At 38.0% G+C, this 6,970-nt stretch overlaps 1 non-coding gene across 1 annotated transcript; it reads right to left on the minus strand.

Moving 5' to 3' along the window:
* Positions 1–949: 949 nt before the first annotated feature.
* trnal-aag (transfer RNA leucine (anticodon AAG)) lies at positions 950–1,031 on the minus strand. The gene has a single exon. It is a non-coding gene; the product is annotated as a tRNA-Leu (tRNA).
* Positions 1,032–6,970: the final 5,939 nt, after the last annotated feature.

Raw genomic sequence — 6,970 nt, forward strand, 5'->3', positions numbered from 1 at the left:
TCTTCTCCTTCGCCTCATTAAAATCCCACAGCCGGCTGAAAGCAGCAGGACAGATATGCTGATTTGAGGATTACCGTGTCGGAGCGCAGTGCCATTACGCAGGACTGTCTGCTGTTTACCTTTATCAAATCACGCAAAAGTGACACCAGGCTGCTACAAAGTGATGGTGCAAACATCAGACAGGCCAGTTTTGACTGTATTTGTGTGGGAGATGATGGCTCAGAGAAAAGATATCTATATCTGTTTTATGTTATTTGTATAACTCTGCTACTTGTTAAACTTTTGAGTGCATTTTTGCACAGAAGTGGAGCGTGGAGTTTTGTCCTCCATCATCAAAGGGATATTATAATGGCCAGAATCAGCAGGAAGAATGATTGTTGCACTGTTTTGATTTTTGTCTGGCCGCCTAGGTTTTATTTAAATATATATATATATATTTAAAAAGAAATGAAATTCCTTTAAATTTTCTCAAAAGCTCCTTTATTTTAAGCTTATTCAAGTCTGACTTTGATGTTTTGGGCAGATTCTCTTCCAGGATCCAGAGATCTGAAATGTAACTATAATTCATTGTTTGCTAAAACTTAAAACAACTTCAGAATTCCAGACAAAAGCAGACTTCACATTTTGATTTTCAAGCTGAAACGACAACTAATGCTGGCAGATGAGTAACCTGTTGGAATATTGCAAACTGTGACATCAAAAATGAGTTTTTATGTTTATTTAAGTAGCTTTTTTTGAGAAAACTGTAACAAAGATCTAAAATATGGCAACTACATATAATGTTTACTGTACTTGATGCTGTATTGTTATTATTATCCCTTATTAATCTCTTGAGGGGAAATTCAGATTTTCACATATCCTCCTAATTGGGGACATGAGAGAGCAGGGTCAGCCACGGTATAGCACCCCTGGAGCAGGAGGGGTTAAGGTACCACTGCCCCTAAAACCCTGGCAGCGGTGGGATTCGAACCCACGCCCCCGGAGAGACTGGAGCCTTAATCCAGCGCCTTAGACCGCTCGGCCACGCTACCTCTTCAGGCATGTGCAATATCCCCTACATGTTCCTGGACAGTTGTTGCTACATTACCAATTCTTTGTAGAATTCAGATTCATTCATCATAGTTTTATGTTTTCTTGCCCTTATAGAGTGTTTTGTTTTGGAATTTTTTGTACTTCCTATTTTGAATGGTGTTGGTTTTATTTTTTATTTTTTACTCAACTTCAAGAGAGTCCTATGTGCCCAAACTGTCTATGCTCAAATGTCAAATAAATTTTAAAAAATCTTGAATTACATGGCGTTATGCTAAAAGACTGAGGCTAATCCTGCAGCTGCGTTCTTCCGTTATAGTGCACACTTAGTTTCTCTAGTATTAGGAATACAGTGAGGAATAAGGCAAGATCAAACTGATTTTTAATTCTAACATCATCCTGTTTATTTGTCTTCAGTGGATTCTTGGGTTAAAAAAAAGCTGCCAGCTGCTATAAAGACATGCAGATTACATTAGAACACACAAACATGCAGTTTACTCCGTTCATGACTCTTTTGATCTTGTTTGTTTGCTGCAGGAAAGGTTATAAAAAGACACCGAAAAGTCAGGTGAAGGGATAGATGGATAGATAATGGACGAATAGATGACAGATAGCTGACATGTGGATGGGCGGTTGGACAGACGGATGCAGGAACACATCCCTGTCCATCTCAGATATCATTACCTCAAGGTCATTTGCCACCTGTCAAAATAAATTGCTTTCACATTCATAGCGCACCATCGCTTCCTCTATTTGGAAAATTCTTCATAACGTATTAATGATCATTTCTCAAATCGCCCCATTATTTTCTTAATACCGAATTAGATTTTTATAACTCGCCATTAACCGCAGGGAATGAATTATACTGGAGAGAACTGCCACATCGAAGGATTGTGTCAGGTAGGGGGGAGAAAACTCCAGAAAAACCACCCAGATATTCCACCCAAAGTTTGAGATCAAATATGCACGAAAAGCTCGCATGTACTTAATGCCCTGGTGGATCCATTTGAATCACAAATAACATCATAAATTTGCAGAGCACCAGGAAGCCAGGGGTACACAATGAACCACTGACTGGGAGCTAAAATCCCTGAGACAACATTTGCATCTCAATAAAACAGCCTTACATAGCAGGTTAGGGCCTCTGTCTATCTCAGCATGCAAAACATCAATGATAGCAAACTGTTGACAAATAATTTGTTGACTGGGGCAGAAATTACTGAAACATATGCTAATAAACACTACATAGTGTGCTGAACATGTACATTGTTATGTGTTTAATTCGTTTCTGTGGACTTTGCTCCAGCCTCCGTTAAGACAGACGAGGTACGCTTTCCTAATTTACATGAAACAAATCCGAGGATTGTGAAAAACAGAGGATATCAGCAATAAAAGCTGTGCATGGATGCTCTGAACACACAGGCAAAACTGAGGTGTTATTCCTGTGTGTTTGCTGATGTTATGAACACAGTCATCATCTCAGGTTGTTGTAAGGAGGACACACAAAAGATGCATTTAATTTAAAGCAGAGCTGCTAGATATGTCTGCATCACATTAACAGTGATAAAACGCACTCCTAAACCATTCTTAGATCAAGGCTTAGCTTTGATAATGGACATAATAAACATTTTCACAGGTATCGCTGCATTAGTTTTAGCTTAAAAGCATCGGAACTCATTGTTATGCACAGCTATTTTCTCATCTAAGTTGGCCTGATAAGTTGATCCTGAAACTTTAAAGAAGTTGCTCAAAAGTTCTTGAATAAATACCGCGCTGTCCGATGCTGTTTCAAGATCTAGAATGGACTTTAAATGAAATCTTAATGTCGTTTTACTCAGAAATGTGTTTTGGTTGTCGTTACTTCTCCTAGATGTCTGAACTTCACAGCACTGACTGATGTATGTAGAAGGTTGTTTTTTATAGTCTTCAGCTGAAAGTAGAAAGTTTCTCTGAGCTGACACTCAGATCCGGTTGTACGTGTCGTATCGGGTATTCAACAGCTCACACAACTGCAGATAGCTCTTTTTTAAATGTGAAAATGATAAACACAAGTGTACCAACAATGAAAGTGACCAATATGTTCCTAACAAATTGATTAAATTGATAATATAAGGATCTAAAACAACAAAGTATTGATCTCTGTTTAGTCTCAAACCAAGATTTTCATGAAGAGTTTGCTCATAATGAAAATATTCTCTCATTGGAACGAGGGAATGAGTGTGATGATGGTCAATTGTTAATACGTGAAGAAGTACAGCCGACTCTTCCAACTCTCTCAAAAGAAACTGTGAGCACATGCTGCAGGGGTTTCATTTCAGTGCCTGCCACCGCCATTGATTTAAGGCCCAGCGTCAGCAGAAGCCTCATTTAGGAAAGTCATCTGTCTCGCCTGCCTGGGTCTGCTAAAAGGTTATTTAGCTGCCCGGTGCTTTGTAGCAATAGATAGAGACTACAGGAGAACACAGGCGTTATGTGTTTGCGTTGGCTATTGATTGCCGTGGCCTGTTTCTGGGGAGCTGTGTTGCCGGTGCATCCACCTCTGGAGGCAGTAGGGGAGCAGGACACAGGCAGCGACGCCTCGCACGGCCTGATTGGACGATCAGCAATAAACGGCAAACATGGTGAAAACAAAACGGCGCGCCGGTGCCAGCTCATTATATTGTAATCTACAACTGAGCTTTACAATTACTTAAAATGCAAAGAAAGCATCATTAACTGCTGAGAGGATCGTGCTCCGGAGTGGAAAAATCCAGAGCCACAACAGGAAGGCATTAGTGTCACATATCACCAGGAAGGAATCCATTCTCCTCTTAATTAACAGTTTAAAAAAAAATGTGCTGGCTGTCATAATGTGAGGGCTAATGGATTAGGTTTACTGAATGAAACATTCACATACTGCTTTACATAGAGAGCAGGAAATGGCAACATAAAATGTCTAATTCAGCCAGAAACTTTCTATCTACAAGCATCCAACATCAGGAATATGTGCTATTACTGGGGGGGAAAGTTAGCATGGAAGTTTTATAGAAACTTAAATGAACAGTTCAGCATATAATGTGATTGTTTGCTTTATTTCCAAGAGTTCTGTGAGAAGATTCATACCACTCTTACCTCTGTGTTTTAAACATGGAGCTAAAATCAAAGTTGGTGCAGAGAATATTTCAAAAGCAGATTGACCAACATCTGTAATCTCACTAATTATCACAAAGTATCTCATTTACTTAGCTTTTACATTCCAACAGTTACAGTTTATCTGGCCGGTGCAGCATGTCTGCCCATGGATTTTTTCCTCTAAAAAAACACAGTGAAGCCACACAGCAAGTCTTTGGAATACTGTGCATAAAATGAAACTAAACAATAAATATAATACCCCAACATGTAACTCCCCTTAATAAACAAAAAATGTTGTTTGTGTGAGCTTTATGGGGGCTGAAACTATAAACTTTTTTCTTTTTTGAGAGAAAGTACAGACATGAGGCTGTTATTGTCTCATTTTCTATCTAACTCTTTAAAAACACAGCAAATGATGTGTGTATTCCTGCAGCACAAATCCTCCCCTGCTGTTTGAGTCCTTGTTATCTTCGAACTAAGCAATTTGATTCAGTACGCTTGCATGTAAATGTAGACTGATGAATGCTCTGTCAGTAACATACTCTTCTATTAGAGTAATCAAAATAATTTTGGTTAGTGTCAGAATATAAAAAGGAAGCTACTGACCTTCATTTCCTCAGACTTGTCTGGCAGCACATGTCGTTTAAAGTAAATGAAGATCTGAGAAACAATTGCAGGAGGGAATCACGTTTACCTCGAAAGGAAAACCTGAAAGCACACACCCTGTTAAAATGGAATCGCTGCAGTGTTTTGAAGTGGAACGTTTGACTATTTTTAGTAGTTTTGATTTGGAAAATGTTAAATGGTCTGTTGTGGAAGCTCATTTTAATACAAATTGTTTCCTTTGTAATTTACGGTCGAAAATAATCTCTGTGTGTAGAAGTCTGTGTAGATTCAAAACTAAAACGCTGTCATATAATAATACAGAAACACATTTGCATTTTTGTTGTCAGATTTTTCAATCTGTGTGTACCTGATTCTCTTCTATAAATGTTGATTATTGTGGTAGTGAGGCCACATGAACAAGCTTCCTGAGTTTTTTTGTACACCTTTAGATATATGTATATTAGCATTTTCATGCTTGTGCAGCACCAGAGCGACTGTCATTTCCCAGATAGCAAACTATGGGTGAATCAATGTTGAATCTATGTTGAGACCTAACGTAGAAATTATACAGAAAGCGCAAGGTTGATAAAATGTTGAGTCAACGTTTGCTTACATAGATTACATGTTTGCAAACATAGATTCAACATTAATTAAACATTGACCTTTTTAAACATTTTAATTAAACCAAAATACAATGTAGATTCAATGGCATCTTTTAAACACAAACTTCAATGTTGACAAAATGTTGTTGAATCAACGTTGATCCAACCATCAGTCTTCAACTGTAACAACAATTCAACCTTCTTAACCCTAATTCAACATTGATTTAACATCTTTTGCTATCTGGGTGAAGTGTGATTTATGGTTGAAAAGCAAACGTTGACTCAACATTTTATCAATCTTGCGCTTTCTGTATAATTTCTACGTTAGGTCTCAACATAGATTCAACATTGATTCACCCATAGTTTGCTATCTGGGTTATCATATGCAACTGTTGTATTATACACAGATCAGCCACAATATTAAAACCACTGACAGGTAAAGTAATAGATATTAATCACCTTGCTAAAATGTAGGAGTCACCCGATATGAGTTATTCGTTGCCATTTATTGATGATCAAGAAAGGCTGATAACCTGTACTTGAAACAGATATACATCATATGTAATGTTTTAACAGCATGTGATAACAGAGAAACTGTCATTCAGAACTAGACTTCCTCATTAATAAGGGTGACTATGACTGAATATGTAAAATAGAAACAGAAGTGATTCAATTAGGATGCTCTCGACTGAGATTGATCAGTTTGTCTTCAGCTGTTCTTCTCTATTTTCTGAATCTTTCACTGTTTTATCACCTTTTTATTCTGGACTGTTTTGGGGTAATTAGCTGGTAGCATAGCCTTAGCCGCTGTGAGAGAAGAAGCTAATTTCCTGATTTTTGGCAACCACTTTCGTTTCTTGTTCAGTTTTTGCTGCTTCAGAGACATTTCTGAGACAACAGAGTGACGACAGACAGAGAGGAGGCTGCATCAGCTCTGAAGTATCATATTTAATTCATCAATAAACGATCGATAATTTATCGAAACCTATAACTGGAAAAATGATAAATATCGGCCACAATAATCAGCCAGGCTGATAATCAGTTTATCCCTAGTAAAATACAATATTCTGCTGGGAATCCTTAGATCTCTGCATACATGTGGACAGTATTCTGACATGTAGCACCCAAATAAATGATAAAAATACAATAAAATAAACAACCTCCTTCAAGCCTTCCCACGCAAGATAACTTGTTCAACCACACGATAAAACACCCTCAGAGGCAGGGGTGGACTGGGGCAAAAAAATCCGCTCTGGCATTTTTGGCCCAGACCGGCCCACAACATTATCGGTTGACTGAATCAAGCACTAATTTTTGAATGACCAAATTTTTTTTCCAGATTTTCAGAACAAAAATTCAAAAATATCCCTAGAGACCTATACAAACTTGTTGACAAGTTGGGAAAAAAAACAACTGCAATCCAGTAGAGCAGGGGTATTCAACTAAAATTCAAAGTGGTCCAGTCTGAGAAAATGTATTAAAACAAATGTCCAGAACATCATAATGTCAAACCTGAATTAGTGCGATAGCTATATGTCTGTATAGCTATATGTCTCTTCTTCATTTGGGATGGAAATAAAGTAACGTTGGTTTAGCACGTCCATCAAAGGCCTGCAGGTGTG

The sequence above is a fragment of the Acanthochromis polyacanthus genome, chromosome 3, assembly GCF_021347895.1.
Source record: "Acanthochromis polyacanthus isolate Apoly-LR-REF ecotype Palm Island chromosome 3, KAUST_Apoly_ChrSc, whole genome shotgun sequence".
In the NCBI taxonomy this organism is placed as follows: Eukaryota; Metazoa; Chordata; class Actinopteri; family Pomacentridae; genus Acanthochromis; species Acanthochromis polyacanthus.